This window comes from Cryptomeria japonica, chromosome 11, assembly GCF_030272615.1.
Source record: "Cryptomeria japonica chromosome 11, Sugi_1.0, whole genome shotgun sequence".
NCBI classification, from domain to species: domain Eukaryota; kingdom Viridiplantae; phylum Streptophyta; class Pinopsida; order Cupressales; family Cupressaceae; genus Cryptomeria; species Cryptomeria japonica.
This window is the reverse complement of record NC_081415.1, coordinates 654608734-654622231: the sequence shown is the minus strand read 5'-3', so window position 1 is coordinate 654622231 and position 13498 is coordinate 654608734.

The following is a 13498-nucleotide window of genomic DNA, read 5'->3' as shown; positions in this document are numbered from 1 at the left end:
GTAATTGAAAATATTACAATGGGAAATGCACATGCATTAATGCACACTACCTAGAGCTCACTCCTCAAAACAAGAAGGGCTACAACCCCGAGGAAGACTCGCTATCTTTCAAAGATCAGACAACAACCTGGATTACATGAACTTTGAAAATAGTATCTCCCAATGCCTAGTTATAGTTTTGGTTAAGCATCGATAGACAAACTTTTCTCTTTCCACTTCTTCATACTCTTTCATACTTTTTCACACTTCTCCTCTATTATTGAAAGATCAATTCAATGTTCGCACATGAAGATACATCTCACAAATGAATTTCATATATTTATACAAATCATCAACCTAGATTTAAAGGTCGGCTAAACCCTCAACACAAATTACAAAATAATAACCTCACAGACTACAACAATATATGCGGACCAAAATAATATCGGCTAAGACATAGTTTGGACCCAAATCAATACCACAACCAAGCAACACTACCAAGAATTATGCCTCGAACATCTACAACACACTACAATCACCAAGGATGTCGCATAACCTAAAGAACACCACCGGTTCAAGAAAATGATCAATAACACACACAACAATCAATGCGGACCATCAAAATAGATAGGACCTGATCTAGAAACACCCACAAGCAACGTGAATCAGACCAAAAATAACCGCAACATCACCGCTTACTAGAATTTCCACAATCATTATACCGAACCTCAAGAACACATGCTAAACTGACTGTCAAACTGAAAGATTCACTTGAGGACTTCCAAATAATGAACCATCTGAATTGAGGATACATATGAACATCCCAAACACTGTTCCAAATCCACAAACCAAGATAATGTAATTTTGGAGCAATACAAAGCACAAACCAAAATACTAAATAACATGAATAAGTGAATGCCAACCACAAAATTGGACCTCATAACTCGATCAAATCAACATGTGGACCACTTAAACTTCTATGGAATCAACTAAACATGCATATCTCAAAATCCATTAAACTGCAACAACTCACCTACATCACACTAGCCAAACCAACTCATTTAATCTGACTGCAACACTAGAATACACAGAAGAATATATTGACATCAATGACAACAAATCATTCCAACAAACTTCTTAGCAATATCCAACACTATATATGCCCTTCCTTTTCCCTTATGTCGCCCGTTCTCCACTTCTTTTCCCATTTTCGCCACCCCCTTCTTCCATTCTTATTTCCTCTCTTATTCTTCCTTGCTTTTCTACACCTTTCTTCCTTTATGATTATTTTCTTGTAAAATTCAAATTTTCTGATTAAATTCTCGAGGGGGCATCCTTTACCCACGTCTCACCTATGGTGCTCCATTTTTTGCACTCAACATTTTTTTCTTCTTTTACCCGTCACCAATCTTTGCCATCATGTAAAAGAGGGGCAAACTGTAGACATATAAAATTAATTAAATTAATATTTAATTAATTTATCCCTTTCACATAATTAATTATATTTGTAGACACCTAAAAATGGTCAATGCTTGCGGAGTCATACTTTAACATTTGCGCATTGCCTCATTTTAGGTTTTTGCATCGCATTAACATTCTCCTATGTTACGCACTTGGTTTTTATCATATGCGAGCATCGAGTCATTCTTCTACATTCTTCATTCGTCTCGCTCTCAAATTTGGTCTTGTCGACAACACTATCCAGTCATGATTTTGATCGATTTTATCCTGTTGCATCAATGTGCGTACTCATTTGTCATTATTTTGGACATTGTCAATCCTAATTAGGGTTTTGTCCTCTTATCAATCTTAGCATTTGGTGATCGATTTGTCATCGATCGTTGTTATGTTCGATCTTGTCATTTTCAATCTTGTCATCTTGCAATCTATTTTGTCATCGATTCTTGTCCTCTTGTCAATCTTGTCATTTTGCGATCGATTTGTCATCGATCGTTGTCTTTCTCAATCATGTCAATTTGGATCAATTTGTCATTGTTCCTTGTCAATTGGTGCATTTATTAATCAAATCGTTTGTCAGCATTGGTCTTTTATCAAGTCAAAATCATGATCAAATCGAATCGATATCAATTATCCTTCATCAAGACCTAATTGTCATCCTTACATTTTGTTAGTTCATCTTTTAGGGTTTCATGATTTAATCATTTAACCTTGTTTGTCATTTCTCTCTCTAGGATTAATAAATTATTTATGTATCCTAAGTCTTCTCATCGCAATTAAATGTTCATTTAATTGGCTAATTATTCCTCTTTTTGTGAATTAATTAATAAATGACAAATTATTAATTAATTTACCTAATTCCTAATTTCCTAATTTTCATCAATTTTCTATTTTTCTATTTTTCTAATTCCTAAATGTCTATTTCTATTTCAAAATCTTGTCATAAATCCTTGCATAGCAATTTGTCATAAATTGTCATAAATTGTCATAAATCCTTGCATAGTAATTTGTCATACACATGTCAAAATTTTGCTATTCTTGATTTGAATTTCCATTCGAATCATTATCATGCTAATTTGATCTTTTTCTCCAATTTCTCTATAAATTGGATGAATTTCTTCAATCTAATCCCTAATCAGATTATCGAATTTCTAATCACTTTGTGAAATCACATTTCGAGTACTCTTGCGCCATAATCTTGTCTATTTGCTTTCATCTCATGTGTATGCACTTGAAGGTGAGATCCACAAACAAAGGCTATTTGGAGAGGAAAGAAGAACAATGGAGCCGCATGAAGGAAGCATTCAGATCTATGTTTGGTTTGCATAGTATTTAGTTTTGAATGTTTTGTCTTTGTGTCTTTGTTGAGTGTGTTTAGGATAGATCATTACATTTAAGTTTTCGTGATTGGATTAGATTAGTTTTTATATGCTTGTGATGATTTCCGATTTCCTATGCTAAATTAATTGGTGAACTTGATGTGAACACTAACCATCTAACCCCTTAACTGTGTTTTTGAGTGCTTTTGAGTTGATTTGCAGGTCAAAAAAACCCAAAAATAGGGTAGTGCAGGGTTTTCTGGGGACTTCTGCGCCTGTGTAAGACAACTTGCGCCTGTGTTAAGCATTCTGCACTTGTGTTAGAGACATTCTACGCTTGTGTTATGAGTTATGCGCCCGTGTCATGGGTTCTGTGCCTGTGTAAAGTCCAGAAACAGAGGTAAAAATACAGTGTTTTACTTGAAAATTGTTTGTTTTTGCATTTTGTTTTCTGCTTTTTGGTTTTTGGTACTAATTCTCTATGCAGAACCTTGGCATACGCATGACAAAGACAATAAATGAAACTACTAGCACGTTTTGTGTAGGTTCGATAGTCAAAGACTAAGCATATCAAACTTCTAACTTGGGTTTTGCAGGTTGCCTTGGAATACAACTAAACTTTGTGTTTGAAATTAATGTTTAGGCACCTAGTGATTTCTAAATAGGATGGAATGAAACTATGCTTGATTTTATTGTTGAGTTTGACATTGGAGTAGGAGAGTATGCTCTCATCCTTTTTAGGGTGATCAGAAATCCAGATCTTCAATACCACGCTCATGTCTTTGATTGTTTGTCACCCTTAGAGGGCCTGCCTTCCTGACCATTTGCTTTTGCAAGCAAGTGATAATCGTGAGAAGGGAATGACCCAAAGTGAGTACGGCTAGAATACCTTGGCATTCTAACTCACTATAAATAAATAAGTACTGGGAAGTGATGACCCTTGAACTCTTTCTTATATCAACATCTAAGTAGGGCCTCATGGTCTAAATTGTGCTTGCACGACTACATTTGTTTGGTATCTTGATGGGCTTAATGTCTCAATCACGCTTGTGTGACATCAAGGAGTAATGCTTAACAGAAATCCTGACTAAACACCTTGTTTTTAGAGGCCAAAAACCCTTCTAGTTGCTTGAGAAGGACAAGTTCGGATACTTGGAAGAGATACTAAGTTCGTCATGGGGAGATTTCCATGGGGTCTGATGCTTGGCTGCCCTGAGAAGTGAGTGCCATGGAGAGGAGCCTGTGGGGTCAAGTATCTATGTATTCTCCTTGAATCTCATAACAAGTCTACCTCTCAAGTACCTAATGTCCTTGCCTACCATAAGAAATGTGGAAATGAGCATGATTGTCTTGAGTCTATGTTAAAATATCTTGTCTTCTTTGCTTGTCAAAAGTTGAATTGCATCTCATTTCAAAAAAACAAGGCAAAATTGATTCAAAACAAGGTTAAACACAAGAACATTTCATCCAACAAAATTCAAAAACACCTTCAAACATGGTGTTGTTCACCAAAAGTGATAACCCAAGTATACCTGCAAATCTATCTATGAGATAGCCAATCTCAATCAATGAAACACCTCAGGGCTTGGACAACATGAAAAGGATATGAATCCTTCTACTCTTCAGGCTCTACAAAACCTAGGCGGGTATACCTTTGATGCATTTAATCGGACCTATTACACACAAGACTGCATCAATCAAAAGCAGATGGATTTCAAAAGGTTCAAAAACTAAGAGGTAACTATAGATGGGCTAGATCCACACTTGCACTTAATCATTTTTGAATCATGAGATGGAGGGACATTTCCACATAACATAAAATATAAAAGATATTCTGATTTTGGATTTTTAAATGGTGTTTTGACAACCTTTCAATATTACAAGAGACTAGTGCCTTATCCAGGCCACAGAGTCATGCATAAAACTGGATGAGAAATCTCAGATGCAAGTTCTTTTCAACATTAAATTTTCATGTATCAATGCCTTACATTAATACAATCCTCTGCTTTGTCACAAAACCATACTTATATGTAGATATCCAATATGCATTCAAAATCATTAATGCTGGGTTTTAGGATTTAAATCCTTCCTTGAAGAATACCCAAAAGACAACATTACACTCTTAGAGGAATCTAAAAGAGACAACTCAAATTATCCTTGATAATATGAAATTATATGAATCTGAGTACATTTTGGAGACAATTTCATGGAAACTCACACATGCCTTGCATATGTGTGAACCTGCAAACTGAAACTAAACCTACAGTAAAGACAATACTAAAAACATAGACGAACACACTGTCATTTGCATTGATAAAAGGATGCCATCACTGGAACCTGCAATTTCGGATTTCTCCCTTGGAGCAAATCTCTCAAAAACTGGAACCCCTACAACTGAGAAGAATGGGGAATAAAAAGGGAGAGGGAACCAAATCAAATCTTCAACTGAATTGTCAAGTGTCTTCCCTCTAATTGAATTTTGTTCCCGTGGAAACTGCTTCCAAAATATTCTACATTTGTCAAAATTAACCTCATAATTGGATTCCTCACTCCGATAGCTTTCCGGCGATAAAATTTAGACCCTGGGCGAATTAATCCTCAACATGGATCCATCATTTAAATTTTTCGAATTTTAATATAGTTTGAACTATATTATTTATGGATTTTAATTTTGATTTTTGCCTCCATTTGGTCTGACGCTTTTGCCATGTGGCGGCCTCTGATTGGTCGATGGGGTTGACCGGATGCCATCCAGTCAACTCCTCTGTCACCTCGGGAAGCGTGCTCATGCATGGGCCCACCTTGGGCGCCCATAGGCACCATCTGTCAAAAGCCTTTATGGCTTAGACATTATAGATGGGTTTGTTTTTGCTTATAAACATTATAAAATTCCCTTCCACAGTCAATGTGGGATATTGCTATTTGTCTGCGACTGCGTTTTTGAAGCTTTTCTCCTGGGTTTTCATGGTGTCTTCTGAGTGTCTTCATTTTCTTGAAAACCTTTGTTGCCTTATTTGAAACACCACAAGGGAAAAATATTGGTTTTGCCTCTGTGAATGCATTTGTTTCAAACTTTAATGGCATCCAAACATCACTTCTTACACCAGCCAATTTGCATTTTGCTTAAACTTTTAATGGTCTGCTGTTAAACTACCATGCACAGTAGGAAGGAGATTGGCCAAAAAGCTACCAATGTGCATTTATTTATTTATTTGGCCTTTCCAAATGCCAAATTGGGGGGGTTTTAAATCCTTTCCTAGCCACTAACGCAGAGGGAGGACTTAGCCATGGGCTTGCCAATTTAAATGCTGCAGACTTCAAAACTCCATACAGGGCTGAACTTGTATTTTCTATTTGAATTTCATTGCCTACTGCTAATTGCATTAAAGATTAAAAAAAAATCTATTTGTTTTACCAATTACCATGGCTGGGAACATTGGCACTAAACTTGCCAATTGCAAATCTTGAAGTTTTTAATATGTATGCTGAAGGAGGGGGTTTTATACTTGCCAAATGCATTTGTTTTAAAACTTTATGCTGTCTCTTTCCATCCACACTCCACGAGCTGCTATTTCATTTTGCCTGGAGTTAGATTACTTGGAAGTTTTAATGCTGCTATTGCAATTGGCTGGAGTTTTATTTGCTGCAGTTTAAACTTCAGACTTTCACCATGCCACACAAGAGGAAGTTAATGCTCTAAATGCATTTGCTTGGAAGCCTTTCATGATGATCTTTTAATAGCCATGCGAGGAGGGGAAGTGCTGGTTTTACACCTACCATAATGCCATTTGCTCCTTGTTTCAATGTTTCAAACATCTACTCCAAAACCATTTCCTTCCATTGCATAAGTTTATAAAAGATTGGAATCTCTAATATGCCAATGTAGAACATTCAACTTTGAGTAAGCCATAGCATCAATCACTTTCTTGATTATCTCTAGGGGTTGAAATACTGTGAAATTAGAACATTCCGCCACAAAATTAATGCACAGGCGTGAGCCAGGTCGGGCCCCAAAGTGGGTCCGACTAAAAAAAAATTCATTTTCATACAACTGACCCCTGGAATGCTTCACGGACCTCAAACATACCTCTGGAAATGATCGGCACCATTTTCGGATCATAAAATTGCATTTTACATCCTTCAGGCAATTACGCCACAATTTTCACATTTAATCGCGAAGACGTAATTTTGAAACCTGTCAAAACACCTTTCTGGAGCTTTCCATCTGACAGGCATGTACTTTGATATACAAGGATGACATCTACCAAACGGTTTCTCAAGACGAGTCTCGAGCGAAGAGATATTAATTTCCGAAAATGCCCAACTGGCTTTGTCAACATTGCGGACCTGATGAAGTCAATGTTCTGGCAACACATGATGCCTTTCTCAAAAATATCAAATGACCTTTGTGGGTCCTCAAATTTGAAACACAGATACCTTAAAGTACATATTAAATATTTGAATTCTCAATTCGATCACCAAACTGACAGGATGCAAATGGCACGCTCACCAAAATGGCTACATTAACTGATATAACACTGGAGTGCGGATAACTGAATTTGATGGCAAAATGAGCTCTTTTGAAAACTGATCAAACGGATTGGTAGAGCCTTTAAATTTAAAACGTAGCTCACCATTTATACCAACATTAGCCCGGAACAAACATTCTGACGTGACGCTCACCAGGACATTTTTACAGTTGTGCAAACATCACAAACTACAAACGGATTGAGCTTTGAAAACTTAGCAAACGGATTCATAAGGACTTGAAATTTTGCATGTTGACTCACATTTATGCATAAAGTTCAATCTATTTTGAAATTCTTCATGATAATAAACATGGAAAAAGATATAAACACCCAAAGTAGGCTACTTAATAAAATTTGCACTTGTGCCTAGAATGCACTTTCAGCTCACCCCTCAAAATGGGTACTTGATAAACTTCTCCAAACTGAATTCTGAAAGTTGCAACACACTAAATAGGCCAAATAAAAGGTGTAGTACATGAATCCTGAGCCTTACCCTTTGAAAATCAACCAGCTCCATTTTACTCCCTTGCTAACTAGGTCATTCAAACTGACTCGTTTAGGTGCCTTTCTGACATACTGAGCAAAATTTTTGAAATAGGCCTATAAACTTGACTCAGTTTTAAATACTCCCAACACGTGGTTGTCAAACATTGTTCAAAATCTTGTCTCAACATTCATGTCACTTAGATTTAGGTTCATCCTAGGTTTGCATTTTGCAAAGTCATTGTCTATTACTAACGTTAAGTTCCACCTAGGTCATACTCCTTTGCATGTCAATAAGGGTCATCCATTTGCATGTGTCCTCTTGCATTAGAGTAATACCATTGTCATACATTGCATACCATAGGTCTCTTCATCAAGTTTAGGTCATTATCATATCATATTAGGGTCATTTGCATAGTAATTGTCCCTTTGCATATAGTGTCAAAACTAGGTTTTGTCATACTGGAGTAATCCAAATCTTTGATAAACCCTAAGTCATTGTTAGGAGGTCTAGACCTTATCAAACCTTTTCTCTTTTTGTCATTATTGTCATTTGGTCAAACCTAGCTTAGTATCCAAGCATATAGGGGGGACGTTGTCATTTGTCCTTTTGTCACTTGGTCCTTTTGTCCTTTGAGGTCTAGACATCATTTCAATTTCCTAAAGGTCTCTTTTAGATTTGCATTCATAAGTTTGTCAAAATCTTGAAAAAAGAACAAAAACATAGGTTGCATTCTTGCCATAGATTGCATTTTCATCTCTTTAGTTTGCATTTAGTTGCATATCATATATTGCCCTTGAAAAATCCCAAAAACATTGCATAGTGACATGTCTATTGAAACAAGGTTCCAAGCACCAATGATGCAACAAAGTTTGACATATCAACCGACAATGCAATCGAATTTTAATCGAAGGCAATCATAATTATATCGAACCCAACAACAAGGCAATATCGATCAAACTCTTTATGATGAAACAAGTCTCCAAATACAAAAACTAGAGGAGAAACTAGCTCAAGAAGAAGAGATATTGGAACAAAGAGTGAAAAACATTGAGAAGAATAGATCACAAATGTCCAAAGTGTTTCGGAAATTTCCAAGTCAAAATCCAAAGATTGAGCCAATTGACGTAAGATCTCTTCCTGAACGATCAGACATACCAGCTCTCCTCTCCCAAATAGAGATGATGAAACAATTTCAAGAAAAGAGACAACATCAATTTCAACATTATGTGCCTCCACAACAAGAACAAGAAGGTGTTTACTATCCATCAGATTTTCAACCATCACAACCAATTGTTCAACATTTCCAACATATACAACCAACACAATCAATGGTCCAATTTCAATAATATGTCCAACCAACTATACAATGTCAACAAATAGTTCAACCAATGGTGGAATATCAACAAGTTCAATCAACATATCAATGTCAACAACTACAACCAAACATTCAAAAACAAAGGTTGCAGCAAACACCAACCCAAGTTTCAAACATGTCGGAACAATTGAACCAAGTTCAAAATCAAAATGTGACATCAGATCAGAACCAACTCCTTGCCAAACAAGTTCAAATTCCAAATCCAATCATGTCAAAACCTCGAAAGAAAGGTGGCTTTATTGCAATGCTCTTCAGGAAATTACCAAGTGAGTTCTTTGAGGAAGATCAAAATAATACACTTATGTCTAGCAATGCCTCATCCCCCCACAAGCAAATGGACTCTCCAGTGGCATCTATCCCTACACCTTTAGAAGTTTCACAAGAACCTTCCATATTGTCCTCATCAAATAATACACCCAAGGATGCAATTATCCAAGAGCTATCCATAATTGATTGCCAAGATAATCCAATTCATGATGCACATCCTTGTCATGTTTCAGAAATACAAGACCCAATGCCACCATGCACTTTATTGCCATTACCTGTTTTAGAGGACCCCATTCGAAGTCCCTCTTCCTCATGTTCAAGCATTGATTCCTTGCCAGAATCCATCACAAATGTTCAAAGTGCATTTCCTTCCTGCCAAGACATTGATTCCTTGTCAGAATCCTCCATGCATATCCAAAGTCCAACCCCATGTCAAGAGGATAAATTAGAGCATGAAGAAATGAGTCCTAAAGAAGATCAAGATCAAGATCCTAAAACCTTATCATCCCATCCAATTGTTGACCAGGATCCCATTTCCCCAGACACTCATGATGATTCCCCTATTCTTGTCCATCCTATCCAAAGTCCTATTGACACTCCATTCCCCAAGCAAGCTCAAGATATCCCAGTTCATCCAATCCCAAACGATCCCATTCCATTTCATGAACACAATGTCCTTTCAAATCCCATTGACATTCCATTTCCTAAGAAAGATCAATATATTCCTTCCATCCTTTATGATGATCCCATTGAAAGTCAAGAGCAAAGCACCTTTAAAGAGGATTCCAATGATCTTCCTCCCTGTCAAGATCAAATTATTCCTTCAGATCCTCCACAAGATCCACTTGTTCCTTAATCTCCTTGTCATAATGCTCCATATACACTCCAAGATTGCATTTCTTTTGATGATCCCATTATTTCTCCCATTCCATCTCTTGAAGAGCCTGTCATTGAACCATGTCCACTACACAATCCTAGCCCCTCTCATGATCCTAATCCCCCTCATGATTCTAACATGTCAGTGCAAGATGTTCATGAACCCTCAACATGCATAATGGGTTCTTCTGCTTTGGTGCAATTTGATCCACTTCAAGATCTCATTTTTTCTCTCATATCATATCCACCTCATAATGGACTCACGTCTTCTTCCCAAAGAAAAGAGTATCCTACAAGTCAAGATATTCATAAAGGCAAAGGAGTAGACCTTCATGAGAAATAATCCCTTCATGTTAAAGAAAATGTTAAGGGTCATGTCTATACAACTCACTCTCAAGACGTTGGTATCCCTCCATCAAAATCAAAACATACACCTTCCCCATCATACCTTCCATCCATCTTAGGTCCTTATATCCCTTCATTCTCTATGCAAGGTCAACAAAGGCACACATCCTTGAGTAAATTTCATCCATCCAAAAGAAGTCCATTTTATTCATATCCATCCATGCATTCCTTTCCCCCTCCAAGCGATTTGGATGCCAAGTATAAACGTCGTAAGTCGAGCAATCCACATGTATTCAAGGATCAACATGTCCAATATAATCGGCATGTCAAAACAAAGAACAATATGATCTATAAAGAAAAAGAAATATCCAAAAGGCCACAAAGGCCCACTGAGCAAAATAAAGCAAAGTCAAAATATATATGGGTTCCTAAATCCCTTGTGCAAGCAATGCACTCCAAGGAACCACAAAAGCATGATAAATCAAAAACCATGTGGATCCCTAAGCAGCTCCTTGAAGCACAAAAGCCTAAAGAAACATCCAACTTGGCATCCAAAATTGCTATTCCTCCATCACCTTCTTCATCCATTTTGGGCCCTAATGTCCCAAAATCACTATCCTTTCCTCCATCCAAATCTCAATATCCAAAATACGTCTTTCCTCCATCAGTCCATCACCCCTCAAGGTGTGTGCCAATGTCGATCTTGCCTTCATTTCCATCCACTGAAGCCCAATTCTTCCAATACCCTACCTATTATCCAATGCATATTTTCCATCCTTCCATCCCTTTGATCCAATCCTTTGCATAAATCCTCGCCTTAGTTTCATCTCTTTTTCCATGTCCTTATCCTACCAACGTCTTTGAGCATACTTTTAAAGGTCATTGCCCATTATTTTTTTTCAAGGCTACTATCCAAAACAAAACAAAAAGATGTTTGAGTCCTTCTTCCATCCCCTATCATGTGTCCATCTTCTATTGAAAAAGTCAAAATACAAAAAAAAAGTGAAAAAAAAAGACAAAAGAAAAAAATAAAGAAAAAATAATTCGTCCATTGGTGAAAACTTGGCAAACAGGCGCCTTGGGCAAGTACCGTGATGAAAACCTAGCAAACAGGCATCATGTGTAATCTATGAACTTCTTGCACACCACACTTGGGGGCAGGTTTCCTCCTTCATATCCTTTTGTCCTTCATTGTTCCATGATCCTATCAAACCCATGTCATACCCTCCATTATCCTATTGTCCCTCATGCACATATCCCCTTTTCCACATTGGATCTTGACAAGGTTGACGATCTTCATGAGCATCATGCATCTTGTTTGTAGTTTTCCATCTATCATAGCTTTTGGTCTTTTATCCATTTTCTTATTACAACCTTTCATCCATATTCCCTGGCTTATTGCAACTTTCTGCCACTATCCCTTAGCCAATCCCGACCTTCAGTCCATGTCCCTTATCCATTCTTGGTCTTGCTTATCCTATCCATATCTTATCACTATCCATACACTCTTTTTCATTCCTTGATCTTGATCTGACATAAGGACGCAAAATTTAAACATGGTTTTAAAAACCTCTTGACATGTCCCTCATGCCATGTTCCTGCTTTACATTGTCATATCCAGTCTCTTGTCCCATCATGCCATAGCCCTTGAAAATTGCATCTCTATTGTCTCCATAATAAAAGGCCTTTGTCTTCCCTCTATCCACCAACATTTCAGAAAGCCTATTTATCCATTTGTCATATTCCTTGCCTTGCTAGACACTGGGGGCAAAATTTGAAATAAATCCAAAAAAAATTGAAAAATGTCCTGAAATAAATCATAAAAATTGAAAAATGTCCTGAAATAATTCAAGAAAAAATTGAAAAAATGTCCTAAAATAATTCAAAAAAAATTGAAAAATGTCCTGAAAAAAATCTCAAAAAAAATAAAAAAATTGAAAAATGTCCTGAAATAAATCATAAAAATTGAAAAATGTCCTGAAAAAATCTCTTAAAAAATGAATAATGTCCTGAGAAAAAAAAAAATCTCATAAAAATCGAAAAATGTCCTAAAAAAAGTCTCTTAAAAATCAAAAAATGTCCTGAAAAAATCCCTAAAAATCATATAAAGTCCTGAAATAATCCAAAAAAATAAATTAATGTCCTGAAAAAACAAACAAAAAATAATATATCCCCTCTGTGCATAGACAGATCACTGAGCATCCCTCCAATGACATACAATTAATCACACATTGTGCTTTAATGAAGTCATGCGTTAACATATGAACTCTTTCAATCAAACCAGACATTCAAACTGATCACAATTGTCATATCAATCCATCAACCTCAAAATCATTCGTCCTTGGCATACTATCATGGGTCTTATACAGGGTGTGGTATACTCGAAACCAGACTGTGTCCTGTCTTAGACGGGGTACCGCATTCCCTGAAATCAGACAGCATGATCGCCCTATCAACACTTTCAACTTTTGACAATGAAGATCAAGATGTTTGTTTGATTTGTTGGAATTTGTGCATCTTATCTTTTTATTGATTTATCTTCAATCATGTTCCTATGTTTCTCGATGATGTCATTGAGTGATTTAGAGTGACCAGGATGGTTCATGGTTTCTTTCATTTTTGTTGTGATTGCTGTTTGTCTGCAATGTGTTTGTCTTTTGCAAAAAGGGTTGCATTTCAGCTCTAGCCTTCAATGCCATGATGCTACACATCCATTTTGCTACATTAAAATAAAGGTTCTCACCTACAAAGTGCATTACTGAAAGCAAGTTTTTCTCTGTCTCTAACTGTTCTCTATTTCATTTCTTCTTACTAACATTTCTTCCGTCAGTTCGGATAGTCAGTTCGGTCTAGTGCTCTGATT